Genomic DNA, 24,219 nt, shown 5'->3' on the forward strand with positions numbered 1-24,219 from the left:
TGACTTGTTGCCTGTTTGCATCTTGTTAATGTTTTTAATAAATCTGTTATATATTGAGTCCTCATTAATGCATAAATATAATTTTGTGTGTCCATAATACTCACCTGTCAGAACTGTCACCCTGCACCCTCAGCATAACCCCTTCCTCAGTAACCCATTCCCATAATACATCAAGAACATTTCATCAATATTGTTGTGCCTCCTTTGATGAAGCTTAGCCTGCCCTCTAGCCCATATCCTTCACTTTATTCTGGTGCCTGGCAGGTTCAAAATCCCAGACACCTATCTTCATCTAATAATGGTTCACTTAATTTTGATATAAAATATGTTTGTGTTATTCAATGTAATTAAAATGGCCAGCATACCAACCCATTAGCATTTGTCATGCAAATTATGGATTGTTACGTGCATTGTACATAGGATCAGTCTTTACACTGATGTTTTTATTGAAGTTATATTAAGCTTTTGAATATTAAGAAATGCAGAATTACTTTGATATATATATATATATATATATATATATATATATATATATATATTTATATATAGATTGATTGATAGATAGATATATACCTGTATATATATATATATATATATATATATATATATATATATATGTACACACACACACAAAATATGTAGCATTTTGCTTTCTTTTTAGTAGACTCTGGCACTCGATTCCTTTGGGAAATTTCCTAGCTTCATATAGAAAATATAACTTTGAAACTAGAAAAATATCAGTTTTATATATAGTAATACTTCCTTAGCACATCTATTTATAGAGCTAAATGCAAAATGTGTTTAAGAAGCCATCCATTCCCTGTGCTCACTGATAAAGAGTTATATAGCTTTTATCTACACATGACCTATATTGGGTTAGACTGCAAGTGGAGCGGTAATTACCACTCCCCAATCGCACACTAACCTCTTTGCGCACAAGTATTGTTGAAAGTAAAGATTTTTTGCTTGCCCACTAACCCGGCATGCACAAAGAGCTGGTTACAATATTGCAACCGTGTTAACGCACTCCATCATATACTTCAAAAGTGTGTGTGGGGGGGAATACCCGTATACTAATTGCCATAAGCCCCTGACTAATACCCCATAACCCACCACATAGCCCCGCAAAGTCCCCACTACACTAATTAACCCCTAACCAGCCACAAAGCCTACCACAAAGTCCCCTCTACTCTATTAACCCATAACCCATCATAAAGTCCCCTGCAAAGTCCCCTCTACTCTATTAACCCCTAAACCACCACACCACCACATCGTAAATTAACCAATAACATCTGAACCCACTAACCAGCTAACCCCCCTAACCTAAGACCACCTGTTACCAAAAAAAACTCTAGCCTTACCTTACTAAAAAAAAAACAACTAACCTTACCGTACAAAAAAAAAAACTATCCTTACTTTAAAAAAAAAAAAAAAACACCAAACCTTACTTTAAAAAAATCCTAAACTTACCTGAAAAATAAAGTAACCTAACATTACAGAAAAAAGCTACCATTAGAAACAAAAAACCATTACAGAAAAAAAAATACCAAAAATAAAAAAACTGTTTTGCCTATTCTAAACCCTACTTAAAAGAAACACCCCCTCCCCCCAAAAAAAACTATACTAAGATTAGACTATACATATATTAGTTTTTTTATATATATTTCTGATATATATATTTTTGTAAGGTTATATTAGTTTTTAGGGGGTAACTTAGGGGGTGTTATGTTATGCGGGTTATCTGGTTAGGGGTTTAGATGTTAGTATATATTTTTAAATGTGTGGGTATGCCAGTTTAGGGGTTAATAGAGTGGTGGACTATTTTGCAATGTTTGGGTGTGGTGGTTTTAAGGGTAGAGTAGTTGTTTGTGATGTGTGTGCGTGGGCGTTTAGGGGTTAATAGAGTGGTAGAGTATTGTGCAATGTGAGGGTGTTGTGGTTTAGGGGTTAATAGTGTAGTGGGGTAATTTTCAAAAAGAGGATGGATTTTTTATGGGTTAATAGAGCAGGTTAGGGCAACAGTTTCCTTAGGCCAAATTCTTTATGCAACCTTTCAGGTTTGAGCGATTGCATTCACTTTCAACTTGTAATACGTGTGGACATTGCCGCTCAGCGCTGCCCATAGAAAATATGGGGAATGTAAATTACTGTGAGTTTGCACAAACAAATTCACTGTCAGTTAAACAGCGCATCACTTGTAATATGGATTTGAGCGTAAAGAACCATGCAATCTCACAATTGCGTTTACTCGTAATCTGGTCCATTATTAGTGACAAAGCATAAAAAACTTTTTTTTTTAATACATAAATGTGATTCTGCATATGTATATGTGGAACTCCATGTCCAATTTCAAGACAAAACCCTAAGCAGTTTAGCCAGGATGTAATACAAAAATCCAGCTGTTACTTTACACCAATCTTGAGATTTAGAAAAACTATCTTTAACAGAAATTTTGAGAGAGATTCTAAAGTTTCACAGAAATTTCTAGAACCAAAAATATTAGGGATGTGCAAATATTCAGAACTCACCATTTGTTAGTGAAATTAATGCCTAAAATGGTCTGTGTTTGCGGAATTTGGCTCATTGCAGTGCCCGATTTATTAGAGTAAAAGTGCAAGACACAAATATCTGCATTTGCACTCTAATAAATCTGGCACCGTAATGAGCTGAATTCCATGGATCACGACTATTTTTCTCATTTGCTTCACTAATGAATGCTGAATTCGGAATATTTGCACATCCCTAATAAATATAGATTTAGTATCCAGGTAAATCTGAAAATGTAGAATATATCTATAAGAGTGATTTGCTGACTTGTTCCTTTAAGAGTAATATTCAAGTGGTAAACAGAGTTACATTTTCAAAACATAGCAAGATTTCCACCAAATTGTTGAAATAAACTTGAAGGGACAGTCTAGTCAAAATTAAACTTTCATGATTCAGATAGGGAATGCAATTTTAAACAACTTTCAAATTCACTTTTATCATCAAATTTGCTTTGTTCTCTTGGTATTCTTTGTTAAAAGCTAAACCTAGGTAGGCTCTTATGCTAATTTCTAAGCTCTTGAAGGTCACCCCCTATTCTCAATGCATTTGTCAGTTTTTCACAGCTAGAGGGTGTTAGTTCATGTGTGCTATACAGATAACATTGTGACCACGCCCGTAAAGTTACTAATGAGAGGGCAATGATTGGCTAAATGCAAGTCTGTCAAAAGAACTGAAATAAGGGGGCAGCCTGCAAAGGCTTAGATACAAGGTAATCATAGAGGTAAAAAGTATAATAATATAACTGTGTTGGTTATGCAAAACAGGGGAATGGGTAATAAAGGGATTATCTATCTTTTTAAACAATAACATTTTTGGAGCAGACTGTTCCTTTAACTCCATGGTCATATATAATAGAGAAGGGAGTGCTATGTGAATCAGTTATTTACATAATGAATATGGGGCAGACAGGGCAGAAGGTAAACCATAAAGCCTATAGATACAGCAATGAACAGGAAGTACAAGGAGGAGAAACAAGGAGACCATGACATTAACAAAGATGTCACCAGTTTAAATGATGTGGTGATGGCCTTAAAATACTAAGTTAATCTTAGCAGTATAGCACTAATACTTTAAAACAGATAAAATGTGAGTTTAGGCCAATCAAAAATTATTCATCCTTTGGTAGCTTATAATTCAAGCATCTACTACAATTTCTTTGCTTGTGCACACTAAAGTAGCACAGGAAATAGTCTTCTAATTGATTGATTTCTGTCTGGGAACAATTCTAATATCACTATAATTTTTTTTTATTTTTATTTTTATTATTACTATTGTACAATTTGTAAACATCATTAGTAATCCATTAATATAATACAGTTTGTATTGTGTGCTCTGTTTTATTGACAGTTGTAAATAAGATGATATGAGATTTTAGCAATTATGTAACTGCTATTGTTATGTTTCATGTAATGTGTGATATCATAGACATTCCTGTAGCTGATGTCTCCTGTGATGTTAGTGTGTGACTGTGATGTCATTAATCATGTTGTGCAATATCATCAATGAAGTCACAAAAATGTTCCAGTAGATTGAGTTGAGTTAAAGTTCAATATGTCCTACCTTTTCTTTAACTAATTCAGAGGGCAGCTATTCAAATGGATCAGAATGGCTTAGAAAAGGAAGTTGCTTTAGCTTTGAAGCTTAAACTAAATTTGAAAAAACAATGCAACATTGCAACTTGCAAAGTTTTCTACCCAACCCTGGTCACATCCACAAGTTGCATGTCATTGTCCATTATAATGAGTGGAGTAACATCTATCTTTTAACCATTCCACTCTTGGTGCATAAAATGAGCACCCCTGTGAAGGACACTAGCATAATGAAAAAGCCTTCAAAATGTTACAGAACACAAAATATCCTTCTATTAAACAGTATATATTTACCAATGCAAATAAAGTTTAAAACAGTTAAAGACAAATAAAAGATAATAAATATCAGCTTTAAAATAGTGAGTGACTGCAAGACAACAAAGTTTTTAGGTAATGTGCATGCTGGATATAGGTTAAAAAAAAACTGATATTGCACCTGGAACACTTGTTTGCACCTGCAAGATCGCCAAGAGACTTTGTGTCAAGCAAGACTTATTTACCATGAGAACAGGGGTGTAAAGACTTCACAAGGCCCTAAGGCTAAGGTTGTTGCTGGGTCCTCCATTTCAGCAGCACCTTTTCTGGCTGTTTGCAATCAACAGATGCTGACCCTGCAGTCACAGGAGTGGGCAGCATTGCACAAGCAGTGGTTTGTGCAGTGTTAAATATGGGCAACACATTTTGCCTGCTTGTCATGACTGATGTCAGTAAAGGAACTAGATGTTTGAAAGAAGATGGAAATTAATACACAGCTAAATATGCCAAAACAAAATGGAAGTAATGTAGCCCTAGTAATATTTTAAATCAAATAGGTTAATAAAGGTAAAAAAAAGAAATCACTGATATTATTATTTTGTATTATAACTCAACACAGTAGTTTGTAAAAGTTGAACAGTGTAAGGAATTAATTAACAAGGGAAAATGAAATCCTTTACCAATTAATAGATTCAATGATGCATGTATAATCTGTTTAGTCTGTTTTCTTGTTTTGTTTAACTTGCACTGCCTATAATTTTAACACTACACAAAAAAGATATTATTTTCAATATTCTCAGAACACGAAAATTAAACTTAACCCTCAGACTGCCAGAGACACAGGTGAAATTTCCTTTATGGGTGCAAATAAGAATTTTATAATTGTGGTATATTCTTGATTGTAAATTTGAAAAATTAGATCTGTAAATTTTCTATATTTTGCTGATTCTATTGTCTTGCCACATTATATTGAAGTAAAACGGCAGAGCGGCCAGCAATTAGCAGACTACAATATGACAGCGATTTGTTAATGTGGCACCAGGAAATGTCATGTTTCAAGAGATATCAATGTGCATCACATGATTGTGTTCAATACTGTTAACTGCTTTAATGAACATTAAATCTTATGTTAATTACAGTATGTTGATTAATAATATATCTTTGTACCTACTAAGACTGTCACAATTTGGCAAGCAAGATTATCATTCATACTGCACCCTTACATAAATTCATATACTAAAACAATTACTGTAGTGTATTGATCAAAGGTTTCTCTTAAGAAATGAAATAAATACATTAGCTAATTTTCCCTTTAAATTATCATATCATATCCCTTTTTCTTTATCCTGTTTTACTTCTCTATAGCGCATCTCATAATGTGACTCAGCAGACTATGAGATAACATTACACATTAAACTAGCCCGCCTGTAGAACCACAGATCTATTGTGACACATATAACATTTAATTCTTTTTTTTTCTCTCCTGTTTTCTCTATAGCACTTCTCAGCACATCATGATATAACATCACGGCCTCGATCCGATATGCAGCGTCGCCCACAAAAGCCGGCGACGCCAAATTTTGCGCTGGTTTGGTATCACATATACGGCGTAACCTACAGGGAGTGCAGAATTATTAGGCAAGTTGTATTTTTGAGGATTAATTTTATTATTGAACAACAACCATGTTCTCAATGAACCCAAAAAACTCATTAATATCAAAGCTAAATAGTTTTGGAAGTAGTTTTTAGTTTGTTTTTAGTTATAGCTATTTTAGGGGGATATCTGTGTGTGCAGGTGACTATTACTGTGCATAATTATTAGGCAACTTAACAAAAAACAAATATATACCCATTTCAATTATTTATTTTTACCAGTGAAACCAATATAACATCTCAACATTCACAAATATACATTTCTGACATTCAAAAACAAAACAAAAACAAATCAGTGACCAATATAGCCACCTTTCTTTGCAAGGACACTCAAAAGCCTGCCATCCATGGATTCTGTCAGTGTTTTGATCTGTTCACCATCAACATTGCGTGCAGCAGCAACCACAGCCTCCCAGACACTGTTCAGAGAGGTGTACTGTTTTCCCTCCTTGTAAATCTCACATTTGATGATGGACCACAGGTTCTCAATGGGGTTCAGATCAGGTGAACAAGGAGGCCATGTCATTAGATTTTCTTCTTTTATACCCTTTCTTGCCAGCCACGCTGTGGAGTACTTGGACGCGTGTGATGGAGCATTGTCCTGCATGAAAATCATGTTTTTCTTGAAGGATGCAGACTTCTTCCTGTACCACTGCTTGAAGAAGGTGTCTTCCAGAAACTGGCAGTAGGACTGGGAGTTGAGCTTGACTCCATCCTCAACCCGAAAAGGCCCCACAAGCTCATCTTTGATGATACCAGCCCAAACCAGTACTCCACCTCCACCTTGCTGGCGTCTGAGTCGGACTGGAGCTCTCTGCCCTTTACCAATCCAGCCACGGGCCCATCCATCTGGCCCATCAAGACTCACTCTCATTTCATCAGTCCATAAAACCTTAGAAAAATCAGTGAGATATTTCTTGGCTCAGTCTTGACATTTCAGCTTGTGTGTCTTGTTCAGTGGTGGTCGTCTTTCAGCCTTTCTTACCTTGGCCATGTCTCTGAGTATTGCACACCTTGTGCTTTTGGGCACTCCAGTGATGTTGCAGCTCTGAAATATGGCCAAACTGGTGGCAAGTGGCATCTTGGCAGCTGCACGCTTGAGTTCATGGGCAGTTATTTTGCGCCTTGGTTTTTCCACACGCTTCTTGCGACCCTGTTGACTATTTTGAATGAAACGCTTGATTGTTTGATGATCACGCTTCAGAAGCTTTGCAATTTTAAGAGTGCTGCATCCCTCTGCAAGATATCTCACTATTTTTGACTTTTCTGATCCTGTCAAGTCCTTCTTTTGACCCATTTTGCCAAAGGAAAGGAAGTTGCCTAATAATTATGCACACCTGATATAGGGTGTTGATGTCATTAGACCACACCCCTTCTCATTACAGAGATGCACATCACCTAATATGCTTAATTGGTAGTAGGCTTTCGAGCCTATACAGCTTGGAGTAAGACAACATGCATAAAGATGATGATGTGGTCAAAATACTCATTTGCCTAATAATTCTGCACTCCCTGTAGAAGTTACGCTCGTATATTTCTGCCTTCGGACGTAGTTTTTTGGCCTATAGACAGGTATACCAAACCAGCGCAGTTTGGTATCCAGTATACAGCGTAAGGACTTACGTGGTGAAAATGGAGAAATCTTACTCCATTTTCACCTCGCCACAAATTGCAGGCGTAGTAAGCCTTACGCTGTCTATTGGAAGCCCGTAACTGACTAAACTAGCTGCAAAATAAAACCTAACACCTAACGCATGCGCAATCTACCTGTCAACAGCGATCCCCCACCGCAATCCCTAATAAAGTATTTAACCCCTAATCCCCCCGGACCCCGCCACCACCTACATTAAATGTATAACCCCCTATTATGAGACCCTACACCGCCGTTATCTACATTACCTACCCCCTAATGTGAGCCCCTACACCACCGCCATCTACATTACCTACCCCCTAATGTGAGCCCCTACCCCACCGTCATCTACATTACCTACCCTCTAATGTGAGCCCCTACCCCGCCGCCATCTACATTACCTACCCCCTAATGTGAGCCCCTCCCCCGCCGCCATCTACATTACCTACCCCCTAATGTGAGCCCCTTACACCGCCGCCACCTACATTACCTACCCCCTAATTTGAGCTCCTACCCCGCCACCACCTATATTAAATTATTAACCCCTAATCTAAATCCCCCTACACTGCCGCCACCTATATTACATTTATTAACCCCTAATCTAATCCCCCTATACCGCCGCCACCTATATTAAATAATTAACCCCTAATCTAATCTCCCCATACCACCACCACCTATATTAAATTATTAACCCCTAAAATACTAAACTATCCCTACCACTAAACCTAAGTCTAACCCTACAAATAACCCTGAAAAGGGCTTTTTGCGTGGCATTACCCCAAAGTAAACAGCTCTATTACCAGCCCTTAAAAGGGCTTTTTGCGGGGCTTTGCCCCAAAGTAATCAGCTCTTTTACCAGCCCTTAAAAGGGCTTTTTGCGGGGCATTGTCACAAAGTAATCAGATCTTTTACCTATAATCTAAATCCCCCTATACCGCCGCCACCTATAATAAATGTATTACCCCCTAATCTAATCCCCCTACACCGCCGCCACCTATATTAACTATATTAACCCTAATTATATTAGGGTTAATATAGTTATTATATTATATATATTAACTATATTAACCCTAATTATATTAGGCTTAATATAGTTAATATAGTTATTATATTATATATATATTAAGTATAATAACCCTATTTAAATCTAACACCCCTAACTAAATTCTTATTAAAATAAATCTAATTAATATTAATATTATTAATTAAAATATTCCTATTTAAATCTAAATAATTACCTATAAAATAAACCCTAAGATAGCTACAATATAATTATTAATTACATTGTAGCTATTTTAGGGTTTATACAGGTAACTTGGTATTTATTTTAACTAGGTACAATAGCTATTAAATAGTTGATAACTATTTAATAGCTACCTAGTTAAAATAATTACCAATTTACCTGTAAAATAAATCCTAACCTAAGTTACAAATACACCTACACTATCAATAAATTAAATAAACTACAAATATCTAAACTAAAATACAATTAAATACACTAAACTAAATTACAAAAAAAACAAACACTAAATTACAAAAAATAAAAAAAGATTACAAGAATTTTAAGCTAATTACACCTATTCTAAGCCCCCTAATAAAATAATAAAGCCCCCCAAAATAAAAAAAATGCCCTACCCTATTCTAAATTAAAAATTAACCAGCTCTTTTACCAGCCCTTAAAAGGGCTTTTTGCGGGGCATGCCCCAAAGTAAAAAGCTCTTTTGCCTGTTAAGAAAAAACACAATACCACCCCCCAACATTAAAACCCACCACCCACATACCCCTACTCTAAACCCACCCAAACCCCCTTAAAAAAACCTAACACTAAGCCCCAGAAGATCTCCCTACCTTGAGACGTCTTCACCCAGCCGGGCCTAACTCTTCATCCAATCCGGGCGATGTCTTCATCCAAGCGGCAAAGAAGAAGTCTCCCATCCGGCGATGTCTTCATCCAAGCAGCAAAGAAGAAGTCTTCCATCCCAGCGATGTCTTCATCCAAGCGGCAAAGAAGAGGTCCTCCATCAGGGCAAAGTTTTCCTCCAAGCGGCATCTTCTTTCTTCGGACCTCCGAAGCGGAACATCCAGCTGGCCCGACGACTGAAAGACGAATGAAGTTTCCTTTAAATGACGTCATCCAAGATGGCGTCCATCGAATTCCGATTGACTGATAGGATTCAATCAGATTCAAGTTCAATCCGATTGGCTGATCCAATCAGCCAATCAGATTGAGCTTGCATTCTATTGGCTGTTCCAATGCGAGCTCAATCTGATTGGCTGATTGGATCAGCCAATCGGATTGAACTTGAATCTGATTGGCTGATTGAATCAGCCAATCAGATTTTCTTACCTTAATTCCGATTGGCTGATAGAATCCTATCAGCCAATCGGAATTCGACGGACGCCATCTTGGATGACGTCATTTAAAGGAAACTTCATTCGTCTTTCAGTCGTCGGGCCAGCTGGATGTTCCGCGTCGGAGGTCCGAAGAAAGAAGATTGAAGATGCCGCTTGGAAGAAAACTTCGCCCCGATGGAGGACCTCTTCTTTGCCGCTTGGATGAAGACATCGCCGGGATGGAAGACTTCTTCTTTGCCGCTTGGATGAAGACATCGCCGGATGGAAGACTTCTTCTTTGCTGCTTGGATGAAGACATCGCCTGGATTGGATGAAGAGTTCGGCCCGGCTGGGTGAAGACGACTCAAGGTAGGGAGATCTTCTGGGGCTTAGTGTTAGGTTTTTTTAAGGCTGGTTTGAGTGGGTTTAGAGTAGGGGTATGTGGGTGGTGGGTTTTAATGTTGGGGGGTGGTATTGTGTTTTTTTTTACAGGCAAAAGAGCTGTTTACTTTGGGGCATGCCCTGCAAAAATCCCTTTTAACCCTTTAAGGACACAGCTTTCAGTTTGCTCAATTGTTTTATGACGGAAAAATTCCGTCATATGTCCTTAAGAGGTTAAGGGCTGGTAAAAGAGCTAGTTTATTTTTAATTTAGAATAGGGTAGGGCATTTTTTTATTGTGGGGGCTTTATTATTTTATTAGGGGGCTTAGAATAGGTGTAATTAGCTTAAAATTCTTGTAATCTTTTTTATTTTTTGTAATTTAGTGTTTGTTTTTTTGTAATTTAGTTTAGTGTATTTAATTTTATTTTAGTTTAGATATTTGTAGTTTATTTAATTTATTGATAGTGTAGGTATATTTGTAACTTAGGTTAGGATTTATTTTACAGGTAAATTGGCAATTATTTTAACTAGGTAGCTATTAAATAGTTATTAACTATTTAATAGCTATTGTACCTAGTTAAAATAAATACCAAGTTACCTGTAAAATAAATATAAACCCTAAAATAGCTACAATGTAATTATTAATTATATTGTAGCTATCTTAGGGTTTATTTTATAGGTAAGTATTTAGATTTAAATAGGAATATTGTAATTAATAATATTAATATTAATTAGATTTATTTTAATAAGAATTTAGTTACTGGTGTTAGAGTTAGATAGGGTTATTATACTTAATATATATATATAAAATATAATAACTATATTAACTATATAAACCCTAATATAATTAGGGTTAATATAGTTAATATATATAATATAATAACTATATTAACTATATTAACCCTAATATAATTAGGGTTAATATAGTTAATATAGGTGGCGGCGGTGTAGGGGGATTAGATTAGGGGGTAATACATTTATTATAGGTGGCGGCGGTATAGGGGGATTTAGATTATAGGCAAAAGTGCTGATTACTTTGTGACAATGCCCCGCAAAAAGCCCTTTTAAGGGCTGGTAAAAGAGCTGATTACTTTGGGGCAAAGCCCCGCAAAAAGCCCTTTTAAGGGCTGGCAATAGAGCTGTTTACTTTGATGTAATGCCACGCAAAAAGCCCTTTTCAGGGCTATTTGTAGGGTTAGACTTAGGTTTAGTGGTAGGGATATTTTATTATTTTAGGGGTTAATTAATTTAATATAGCTGGCGGCGGGGTAGGGGGATTTAAATTAGGACAAAGTTTACCTTTATTGATACGTGTTAAAAAAGTACACAACACCAAAATCCCTTTTTTAACACGTATCAATAAAGGTAAACTTTGTTTGACTTTGTTTTGCCCTGTGATTCCTTTGCAATAGTGCTGCTGTGCTCCTTGTATTTTTGTACTTATTTTTCGGCTATACCAGCCGTTCACATACAGCAAGCACCCCTTGTGACCTGCCCTCTACCTGGATCATTCCGCCCCTGCTCACGGATCCTGCCGGAACTACCGCATCTGCAGCGGCTTGGCCCTTTGTGTGAGTCTGGATTTAAATTAGGGGTTAATAATTTAAATATAGCTGGCGGCGGGGTAGGGGGATTAGATTAGGGGTTAATAATTTTAATATAGCTGGCGGCGGGGTAGGGGGATTAGATTAGGGGTTAATAATTTTAATATAGCTGGCAGCGGGGTAGGAGCTCACATTAGGGGGTAGTTAATGTAGCTGGCGGCGGGGTAGGAGCTCACATTAGGGGGTAGTTAATGTAGCTGTCGGCGGGGTAGGAGCTCACATTAGGGGTTAGTTAATGTTGCTGGCGGCAGGGTAGGAGCTCACATTAGGGGGTAGTTAATGTAGGTGGCGGCGGTGTAAGGGGCTCACATTAGGGGGTAGTTAATGTAGGTGGCGGCGGGGTCCGGGAGCAGCGATATAGGGGTTAATAACTTTATTGGGAGCAGCGGTTTAGGGGTTAATACATTTTTTATTATTAGGAGAGTGAGGGGGATAGCGGATAGAGGGGTATACGTGTCGGGCTATGTTTGGGAGGCGTGTTAGACAGTACGGGAGATTTTATAACTTAGTCAGGTTTTGTAGGCGCCGGCAGTTTCTAAAGTGCCGTAAGTCACTGGCGACTCCAGAAATTTGTACTTACGCAGATTTCTGGACATCGCTGGTTTATCCGACTTACGGCACTTTAGCATCTGACCGCGCCGTATATGTGATAGCTCGAGTTGTGAGCTAAAACTACGGGCGGCGGGGGTTCCCTCGCTTGCGCCGCAAACTACGATCTATATCGGATCGCGCCCCACATATGACAATAGCCCAAATAAAAGCTCTCTAGAACCACCACCCTAATGTATTCAGCACATGTGATGCGCTACATGCTTCATGTAACCTACTGACAATTGTCCTTATTCCAAACTTAGCACCCTCTGATTTTCTGTGTTCACTGTGCACAGATTAAAGGGACAGTCTACACCAGAATTTTTATTGTTTTAAAAGATAGATAATCCCATTATTACCCATTATCCAGTTTTGCATAACCAACACAGTTATATTAATATACTTTTAACCTCTGTGATTATCTTGTATCTAAGCCTCTGCAAACTGCTCGCAGATAACTTCACGTGCACGAGCACAGTGTTATCTATATGAAACACATGAACTAACATGCTCTAGTGGTGAAAAACTGTTAAAATGCATTCTGAAAAGAGGTGGCCTTCAAGGTCTAAGAAATTAGCATATGAACCTCCTAGGTAAAGCTTTCAACTAAGAATACCAAGAAAACAAAGCAAAATTGGTGATAAAAGTAAATTGGAAAATTGTTTAAAATTACATACTCTATCTGAATCATGAAAGTTTATTTTGGCCTAAACTGTCCATTTAAAGTGAATGTAAATTTTGATGCTAAAGTGCACGGTTTTTAAAACTTCGATTAAAAACAGGGGCACTTTAATTCATCAAAATTTTCATTTCTCTCCTGTTGAGAAAAAAAAACTTACCTTTTAATCTTCACAGCAGCTCCAGCTTCCTCCACCCGTTTCAAAGCCTCTTCCTAGATCTAAAATGAGGCATCCGGCTTCCTCCAATCACAGTAGTGAATCAGACACTGAATCGCCCGGGGGGGGGGAAGCTTTGATTGGAGGATGACCTATCAATCATTTCTGACATCAGAAATGGCTTGTGAGACCAGAGGAAGCTGGAGCTGCTGTGAAGATTAAAAGGTAAGTTTTTTGTCACAACAGGAGTGAAATGTAAATTTTGATGAATTAAAGTGCCCCTGTTTTTAATCAAAGTTTTAAAAACCGGGTACTTTAGCATGAAAATTTACATTCACTTTAAGCTAAGAGTGGACAACTAGTTTCTGTTCCAGGGCCATGTGCACTGAAAAAGGAGGTGTTGACCCAAATACACCAGATGGTTTAAGAATTCCCAAAAATGTTTTTACATATAGTATTAATTTGATATGAACAAATATTTACATTCGTGCATTATCATTAGCAGATTCAACTTTTGGTTTGCCTGAGATCAGTGAAAGATCAAAAAATTAAGTTTTTATAAGCTTTTTTGTTGGGAGCGTTCCTGGCACTTTTAGTCATTACTAAATAAAGTTCCAGTTTCTAACTTTGATGGTCTTGTTTCTAGAGAGGGATTTTGAACATCATTGACATAACCCCGAAATGTCACTTTACGTATAACGTATATTAAATCAATTTTGTACTTTAAGATAGCGGGTGAGTGCCTTGAATGATTGAACTATATATATTTTAATGACATGTGCAATTCATATATATATATATATATATACACACTCACCGGCCACTTTATTAGGTACACCTGTTTAATTGCTTGGTAACACAAATTGCTCATCAGCCAATCACATGGCAGCAACTCAATGCATTTAGGCATCTAGACGTGGTGAAGACGACTTTCTGAAGTTCAAATCGAGCATCAGAATGGGAGAGAAAGGGGATTTAAGTGACTTTGAACGTGGCATGGTTGTTGGTGCCAAAAGGGCTGATCTGAGTATTTAAAAAACTACTGATCTACTGGGATTTTTACGCACAATCATCTCTAGAGTTTACAGAGAATGGTCTGAAAAAGAGAAAATATCCAGTGAGCGGGGGTTGTGTGGACGAAAAGGCCTTGTTGATGTCATAGGTCAGAGGAGAAAGAGGAGACTGGTTCAAGATGATAGAAAGGCAACAGTGGGGGCGGAGCTTAGCCACGCAGGCGGATGGCTGGGTTTTGAATCAGCTCCTAAATCCCCAAGCAGCATATGTTTTAATTTAGGCACTTTTCCTCTCTAAATCATCCCTTCTTGTGTGGGAGCACTACCCTCATCACCCAGTCAGAATTTTGGGGGTAAGAAGTTTGGCTCTGACCGCTCCGGAACTTTCTGCTTGGAAAGAGTGACTAAGCCTGCGCCATCACCGGAGGCCCAGAGCCTGCATCGCACGTCACTTACGCCTTGATGCTTACTAAGCCCTGACTCTTGCTCCTCGGAACCCCTGCACCAGCACCGGAGGCGTTTGCGTGTGGACCGCAAGACCTCCGGTTCACTCCTTATGCTGAGACTCCTGCTGGGAGGACCCCCTGCTGAACCCGGTGAGTGGCAACCCGTCCAATACTAAAAAAACAGAAAAACATACAAAACAAAAGGCCCTTCGAGCCCCTCTGTCTATTGCCGGGGTCCTACTATCCTGAGACCTTAATCTGCCCTGTGGAGGGGCCCATGCCCCAACAAAACCCCGCACCCCACATTCTTATATCTGGCCTGCATTACCTCCCAGAACTGGTGTGCGTCATTTTTTCAAGAGACCCTGAGGAACCTTATGCTTGGCACCTCTCTAACTCCTCTAATCGGAGCTTAAGGCCATCAGGCAAACTCTCTCCTGCCCACCTGATTAAGTTTTGCCCTGTCCCCACTATACCCTTCGGGGCTACCGTGAACTTTCTAAGGGCCTAAACAGCCACGTGGGCCTTCTTCAAAACTGCGGCATGCACATGTGTGTGTAATTTTTAGAGGAACGGAGTGGTGGATCAGTATACCAACACCACACCTTTTAGTCAAGCCCGAGGCAAAAATAGCTGTCGGGTATTGTTTATTAAACCATCGGGGCTCATGGCCTCTGCGGAAGTGGGTTTCCTGTACGAAAAGGACATGACTATGTAGCTTATCTAGTTCTCGGAAGGCTATAGATCTCTTACCTGGGTCATTAAGACCTTTGGCATTTATAGTGGTGAAATTCAAGCCATGGGAACCAAATTTGCTTGCTCTATGGGCCATCCTGCAGGGGGAAGGGGGGAGGGAGAGGGGAGGAGAAAAAAAAAAAAAAAAAAAAAAAAAGGGGGGGGGAAGTAAAGAGGAGAGAGAGATCTAGAGGGTTAGAGAGGGTTTGCTCTTTGACCATCCTATCACGTTGGTCACAGTTTACAGCCCGAACATCGACCAACATCGCTTCATGTCCAGGATCTCTAAGTTGATTTTGGACCAGGCGTGCGGTCCGGTGTTTCTATCCGGAGACCTTAATGTACCTCTTGACGCCCGAGTGGACACTTCCGGGGGTGTGTCAAGTGTTTCCAAAAAAATACTCAAATCTATAAAAACGAACATTGTGAATCTTGGACTTCATGATGTTTGGAGATCCCACCATCCCAATGGCCGTGACTACACATATTACTCCCCTCCCCATAACAAATACTCACGTATTGACTACTTCCTTTTTGACTCCACAGCTCTAGACATGGCAAGCCACAGCGAGATCGGTTCCATAACCTGGTCTGATCACGCCCCCCTAACTTGCAGCATTCTTTGGCCTGACTTGCCCCCTTCAACTTATATATGGAGACTCGATGACCACCTATTAGATAGACAAGACGTGAAGGACAGTATTCAAAACTCTTTAAATGACTACTTATCACACAACACACCTTCACATACCTCTATCTCTTGCTTCTGGGAGGCCCATAAGTGTGTCATTCGCGGAGAATTTCTTAAACACAAGGCCCGCTTACTCAAACAACACAGATTAAAACAGACACAACTCCTAGATAAAGTAGCGGAGCTAGAAGCTATACATAAAAATGACCCCTTAGATAAGGCCACAGGTAATCTGTTAAAGGAAACTAGATCAGCACTTGCCCAACACCAACTTGAATCCTACCAGCGCAAGATCCTTTCCACGAAACAACAATATTACGAGGGGGGTAATAAACCTGGCAAACTATTAGCCAGGAGCATTCGCAGACAACAACTTAAATCCCACATACATTTCTTAGAGAAGGAGGACGGTACTATAGTGCGAGGGGCCAAACAAATAGCGGCCTCCTTCCACTCCTACTATTCGAGACTATATAATATATCATCCACAGACACTGCCCATGCACAGAGTCCCTCCTCACTGACTCGACTCAACAAGATAGACTGCTATTTATCCTCTATAAACCTTCCACAGCTTGACTCAGTCGGTAAGGAATCACTGGACGCGCCTATCACCATGGAAGAGCTGTCCCAAGCGCTGACAGACCTCCCAGCAGGCAAATGTCCCGGCCCAGACGGACTCACACCAAAATATTTTCGGGTCTTCCTTAAAACACTTGGCCCTCATATGTTAGAATTATTTAATAATTTGATAAAAGACCCGCAGTTGCCCAGTTCCTCCCTCGAGGCGCACATCACCGTTATCCCTAAACAGGGTAAACCCCCCACCACCCCAGCCAATTTCCGCCCGATATCTCTCTTAAATTCGGATATCAAAATTTTCGCTAAAATTTTGGCCAGGAGGCTTAACAAATATCTCCCCCTATTAATTTCCTCCGACCAAGTGGGTTTTGTTCCCGGAAGGGAGGCACGCGACAATACTAGCAAAGTGATCCAACTCATTTCGCGTGCCCAGGTTTCGGGAGAACGTTTGGCACTTTTCTCGACCGACGCGGAGAAGGCCTTCGACCGCGTCGACTGGCTTTTTCTGCGTCGGGTCTTGAAGGCTATGAACTTCGGTGATCCTTTAATTAATATGGCATTCGCTCTTTATTCTTCTCCAAATGCCAGAGTTCGGGCCAACAACACCCTCTCTGACACCTTTTCCATCTCGAATGGTACCCGACAGGGTTGCCCCCTGTCCCCCCTCCTCTTTGCCCTTTCCATAGAGGCATTAGCCCAGAAGGTTCGTGACAACCCTAAAATTAGTGGGATTCGGTTGGGTGACACAGATTACAAACAGGCTCTCTATGCAGATGACATTCTTTACACGCTTACCAATATTGACTCTTCAATCCCCGAACTGTTAACTGAACTATCACAGTATGGAGAACTCTCCAATTTCCATCTCAATCTAACCAAATCAGAAATCCTAAATATCAACGCTCCCACGGACCAAATTCAGAGTCTAGCCCACAAGTATCACATTCGCATATCTACATCCAAATTAAAATATCTGGGTATTTTTCTATCTGCCCACCCCTCGGATCTCTTTAAAAATAATTTTCTTCCTCTTCGTAGTGAAATAGCAAAAGACCTATCCTCCTGGTCAAATAAAATGCTATCTTGGCTGGGCAAAATTAGCCTAATCAAAATGAATGTCCTGCCCCGCATTTTGTACCTACTCCAAACGGTTCCAATAACTCTACCGAAAGACTACCTCCCTCAACTACAACGACTCTTAGAACAGTTTATATGGGCTGGGACGAAACCGAGGATACCCAGAAAAACGCTATATCTCCCTCGAGAGAGGGGTGGCCTGGGATTCCCAGATCTAGCCACATATCGACGGGCAATCCTTCTACAGAGATTGGTTGAATTGTCTCACAACACTACCCAAAAACAATGGGTCAGACTTGACGGACAAATCTTTAAATTGCACAACGTCGGTACCCTAGCCTGGGTTCCTCCTTCTGGACGTCCTGACCTGATACAGAAATACCATCTTACCTCCTCTATACTTCACGAATGGGACAGATTATTAGCCACCTCCACCCACATTTCCTCGACATACTCCCCATTGCTCCCTATAATAGAGAACCCCAGTATCCCATATTGTGTCTTAGGGACCCGCATGAGTACATATTACAGTCTCCGAGAGGGCACGTTACACCACGCATTGCACGCAGGCAGACTACGTTCCCAATCCGACATGTTTGAACAGTACGGAGCCTTGTTCTCGTCTTGGCTCCGTTATCACCAACTTTCACACTTTCTCACCCATCATAAACATAGGGACAGATTCATGAGAGACTTAACACCTTTTGAGACCCTCTGCACCCTTGTGACACTCCCCAAACGACTAATCTCAAAGATATATAAACTGTTATTATTGCCACCCAACACACAACTCCCCTCCTACACTATAATTTGGACTAAAGACCTTAACAATACTTATGAAATGGAGGACTGGTTACGTTCATTCGCTCTCACCAGACGTTCCTCTGTCTCTGCAGCTGTCCAGGAGATTCATTTGAAGCTCCTAACCAGATGGTATTATACCCCAGATAGACTGCACAGGTACTTTCCATCAGCCAGCCCCCTATGTTGGAGAGGTTGCGGCGAGCAGGGCTCACTGTTCCACATTTGGTGGTCTTGCCCTTTGTTAAGGGGGTTCTGGACGGCTGTCATTGAGATTATGTCTCACAGGGCCCAAATATCTATTCCGGACTCCCCTGAGATTCTGCTCTTGCTTCGCCTTCCCAAAACCAAAGATGTTTTCACTAGGTCCCTCCTCCTGATCATGATCACAGGGGCTAAGAGACTGATTCCCAGGAAATGGAAGTCTACACAGGTCCCCTCCCTTGACGAGTGGTTCTCCTCAGTAGAGGAACTATTAAATTTGGAGAGACTACATTATTTTAAAACTAACCAACTGGCCTCTCATGATATGATTATGGCGGCCTGGAGGGAAACCCCCCTGTAGTGTATCATCTGGCGGTCCCATTCCATCCCTCTTTCCTTTCCCCCCCCCTCCTTTTTTTTTTTTTTTTTTTTTTTCTCCCCATCGTGCCCTCTCTCCCCCCCCCCTTCACACGGATGTGCCCTTCCCCCTCTTTCCCCTCCTTTCTTTTTCTCTCTGACTTTTTATTTCTTTCTTCCCTATGGTTAATCTTTTGATAATATGCTATATCTACAAGTTTGTACACTATCTGTAAATGTTCTTATAAAAAAAAAAAAAAAAAGCCTACAAGCTTTCCACATATATGGAGATCTTGGGATCCCCCTTTTGGGGGGGGTCCCTTGACCCTTCATAAGCGCACACTATGCAGACTTCGCTTCCTGTACCTGACTACGGTCACGGACTGTTGTAAAATAATCCTTTATGCTCATTCCGTTTGCTAACGGTAATCAGTTTCATTTGTTGTGATTTTATTGTAACTTTTCTCTGCATATGTTTCAATAAAGCTTGTTTTAAAAAAAAAAAAAAAAAAAAAGGCAACAGTAACTCAAATAACCACTCGTTACAACCAAGGTATGCAGAATACCATCTCTGAACACATAACCTGTCAAAACTTGAAGCAGATGGGCTACAGCAGCAGAAGGTGTCACTCCTGTCATCTAAGAACAGAAAACTGAGGCTACAATTCACACAGGCTCACCAAAATTAGACAATAGAAGATTGGAAAAACGTTGCCTGGTCTGATGAGTCTTGATTTCTGCTGCGACATTCAGATGGTAGGGTCAGAATTTGCGTAAACAACATGAAAGCATGGATCATTCCTGCCTTGTATCAACGGTTCAGGCTGGTGGTGGTGGTGTAACAGTGTGGGGTATATTTTCTTGGCACACTTTGGGCCCCTTAGTACCAATTGAGCATCATTTAAATGCCATGGCCTACCTGAGTATTGTTGCTGACCATGTCCGTCCCTTTATGACTACAGTGTACCCATTGTTGAAGAAAAAAAACACAACGTGAAACAACTATTCAAAATTAAAAAAGGTTATTATTGTACAATTAAGCAAGATTACAGCAGAAGCATGTCACTCTATACAGCAATACAGAGCTTGGTGCACAACATCAGATAAGAATAGTGTCTCTTTTATAGCCCATGTGATGTGCTTCTAGCCAATCCAGGATCTTCACATGTAGGCAACTCATGGTCCTCCTTATCTTGTCCATACAGCCTTGGGTGTTTTACTTAGCTAAAAGTTTATAATTTTGCACGCACAGCACAAATATCTGAATTGACAAGAAAGGGTATTATTTTAAAATTAAAAACGTCATTCATTATAAAGCATAGGAAAAATATGTCAGAATTAAGTATTTTTCTCTAACATTTCTCACCCTTTTGATAATTTTATTATCACCTGTATTTATCTATTACCTTACGTTTATTACCACGCCTATATTACTTTGTGTTTCTCATTTGACTAACTAACAGCCTTCCTACCTGGAAATGACCCCTTAGACAGACTGTATATCGATGAGTATACAGATAAGCTGCATAGACAGTGGGATGCTGAGCATCCATTCCAGCCTGGCTACATAGTGACCATTTTCTCTAAGCATTCACACATTTTTATTGGTAACACACAAACACAAAATATGCAATCTCTATCTAATCAGATAGCAACAGCAGCCAGAACTGCATCCCATCACAGGTCTAGGTCCAAATCCTGTAGTAGGCCCAAAGCTGATGAGGTGTAATTGTGGAACCCCCTTGAAGAGATGAGATATTCCACATGTCTCCTAAAATTAATAGAGGGTCTGCAGGGGAGGCAGGTAGCAGAGCTAGGTTATCAGACGGTCATCTCTGTGGTTGTTGTATCATCACCCTAAACAATAGGTATCTTCATATTTTTGCTGCAATGAGAAACACAAATCATTAACAATTTCCAAACAATTAGGCACATCAAAATTACTCCTATCACTACCACTATGGGTTTTAAAAGATTTGTAAGCATATTGTTAAACCAGGTTCCAATGGATCCCATCCAGGAGAATGGGTTCCATCCCTCCTTAGATATATCTCTAGATTTTTGTTGTAACTCTTTTACTTTGTTCATGTGTGCCTCTATGGGGTCATGGGAATCCTCCACCCAGGTGCAACATTCACAGCCAATAATCTTACATGTCCCCTCTCAATGGCAAGTAGGTAATCAAGAGCCTATTCTGCATAGCGACTTTTCTAACTTGGGCTAACTCTTCATTAATGGCATGTATAGAAGTTGTAGTCTCATTAATAATCCCATCCATAATACTAGCATATTTATTAATTCTATTTGCTAGCTCAATTCCCCAACCTGTCCAGACAGGGAACCATATCCAGGCTTTATCTGCAGATGAGAATAATTCTCGTTTATACCTTGTTTCCCCTAGGGATGATTAAAACACTGAAATATTTGTGTGTTCTAATGGCTAGTACAATTACCCCATGCTCCCATGGGAAGCCATGAGTAGGCTTTATTGCCACAAATATAATAGATTCCTTGTTTCAAGACCTTTGGAATCATCTTACTATGTTTTCCCAGCCATAGTTGAAACCATCTCATATTGTTATATAACTGAGTTTGACAGCTCCATTCTTTATCATCTGTCTGTTCAGGACAGGCACACCTGGGGGCAAACAAAGCTTTTAACATTGAACAAAAACATAAACTGTTACAATCAGCATTTACTGTAGCACATGGGGCTTTGTTAGGTTCCATGTTAAATGTTAAGGTAACATTTCTACAATCTGTTTTCCCCACGTATACCTTGGGCAAACTGACTATGCGACCTCTTATAGAGGTATAAAACACAAAGAAAAGGACATAGAGAAAAACAGGACAGTATATGCATTTTGGTAGTTTGTTAACCCTCTTTGCCCCCAGTGGCCTCACCCTTTTGACACAAGTTTTTATCACCGGCCTGAAAGTTCACCTTCTTACAGTGAGAGGTGTGTAATTAGATTGGTTTCCCTTTGACTTGGACTGAGGTGGGTGTGGTCAGTAACACCTGGTATGGGCCATCAAATCGGGGCTCTAGGTGTCTACTCACGTATCTTCTTATCATCACCCAGTCTCCAGGGTGCAGGTGGTGAGTTCCAGTTATTTCTTTTAGATCTGGTAATGAAAAGAAAACCTTTCCATGCAAATTAGTCAGTTGCTCATGCAGCTGGACAACATAATCAGTTAGAGAAGCTTTCAAATGGCGAAAGGCCATGCTTTCCCTTTGGGGTGTGTCTTACTGCAAAGAGGGCTAAAGGTAAGGCTTGTACCCAAGTAAGTTTTGTCTGCTCACAGATCTTAGCTATTTTATTTTTTAAAACACCATTTGCTCTCTCTACTTTCCCAGATGATTGTATTCAGCACAGATCATACATTTCTTGCACCATTTAATTGCAAATTGCATTGAACAAAAACATAAACTGTTACAATCAGCATTTACTGTATCACATGGGGCTTTGTTAGGTTCCATGTTAAATGTTAAGGTAACATTTCTACAATCTGTTTTCCCCACGTATACCTTGGGCAAACTGACTATGCAACCTTTTATGTTGGCTATGTGATTGACATACATTGGCCCTAGACACATTGCAGGTGTAGAAATTATACCAGCAAGTTCTAAGTATGTACCTTGGTCTGAGAGAGCATTATGAACAGAGTGATTTATATCTATTTGAACATTATAGTTGTAATCTGTCACATTTAAATCATTCATTGATATTGGTACACCTATTAAAGGGATTCCTTTATGATTGGCAGGAACATGAGAGCATATCCAACAGTCTGTGGCATTCAGCTGCTTGGCGGTTTGTTGGTGTAAAAGCCAGATGGAATTTGTCCATTTGTCGCTCTTCACTGATGCATAGAGGTATAAAACACAAAGAAAAGGACAAAGAGAAAAACAGGACAGTATATGCATTTTGGTAGTTTGTTAACCCTCTTTGTCCCCAGTGGAGGTCTACCAAACAAAATTTCAAATGGCGAAAGGCCATGCTTTCCCTTTGGGGTGTGTCTTACTGCAAAGAGGGCTAAAGGTAAGGCTTGTACCCAAGCAAGTTTTGTCTGCTCACAGATCTTAGCTATTTTATTTTTTAAAACACCATTTGCTCTCTCTACTTTCCCAGGTGATTGTATTCAGCACAGATCATACATTTCTTGCACCATTTAATTGCAAATTGTGAGAAACCTGGTGCAAACCAAAATGTATTAACACTTGCAATTATGATTTATTAACACTTGCAATCATAATTTATTAACACTTGCAATCATTCCTCCTTTGGAAACATGGGAAGGGAGATCAGAGAGCATAGTTAAAACAAGATAATGCACTGGAGGTGCACACAATCTATCATCCCCATGTTTCCAAACCTCATTTTCCAGTTTGCAACCAGCGTTTATCCACTTTCTCTGAGTTAGGGAACCTGTTTGGTTTTGGAGAGTTTTTAAAACATCCATTGTCAAATTCTCCACAGTTTCAGAAAACTGTTGGAGTATCATGAGAGCTGCCTTCATGGCTGCTTCATCTACATTATTACCCATAGTGATAGCATCAATTGCTCGCTGATGTGCCTGGCATTTCATAACAGTTACAGTTTTGAGAATGCTGCAGTCTGCTCCAAACACTCCACAGAATGGTATGGCATGTCAGAGAGGATCAGGCAAACAAAGGCATCACCCCTCTGCTCTCAGAAATGATTGGTAGCACTGGAAGCCCAGCCCATCAATTATTGTCCTGTCTTCCCCGTTTTGGAGCTACATAGTCTCTTGCAAAATGACCCGGTTTGTCACAGTTATAAGATTTGGCTTTTCTGGGTTCCACCCTTATTTGTCCCTCTAAACTGTTTCCATTCGGGTTTCCCAGGGGCACTCACTGGCATTACCC

Source organism: Bombina bombina, chromosome 3 (assembly GCF_027579735.1).
Source record: "Bombina bombina isolate aBomBom1 chromosome 3, aBomBom1.pri, whole genome shotgun sequence".
Lineage (NCBI taxonomy): Eukaryota > Metazoa > Chordata > Amphibia > Anura > Bombinatoridae > Bombina > Bombina bombina.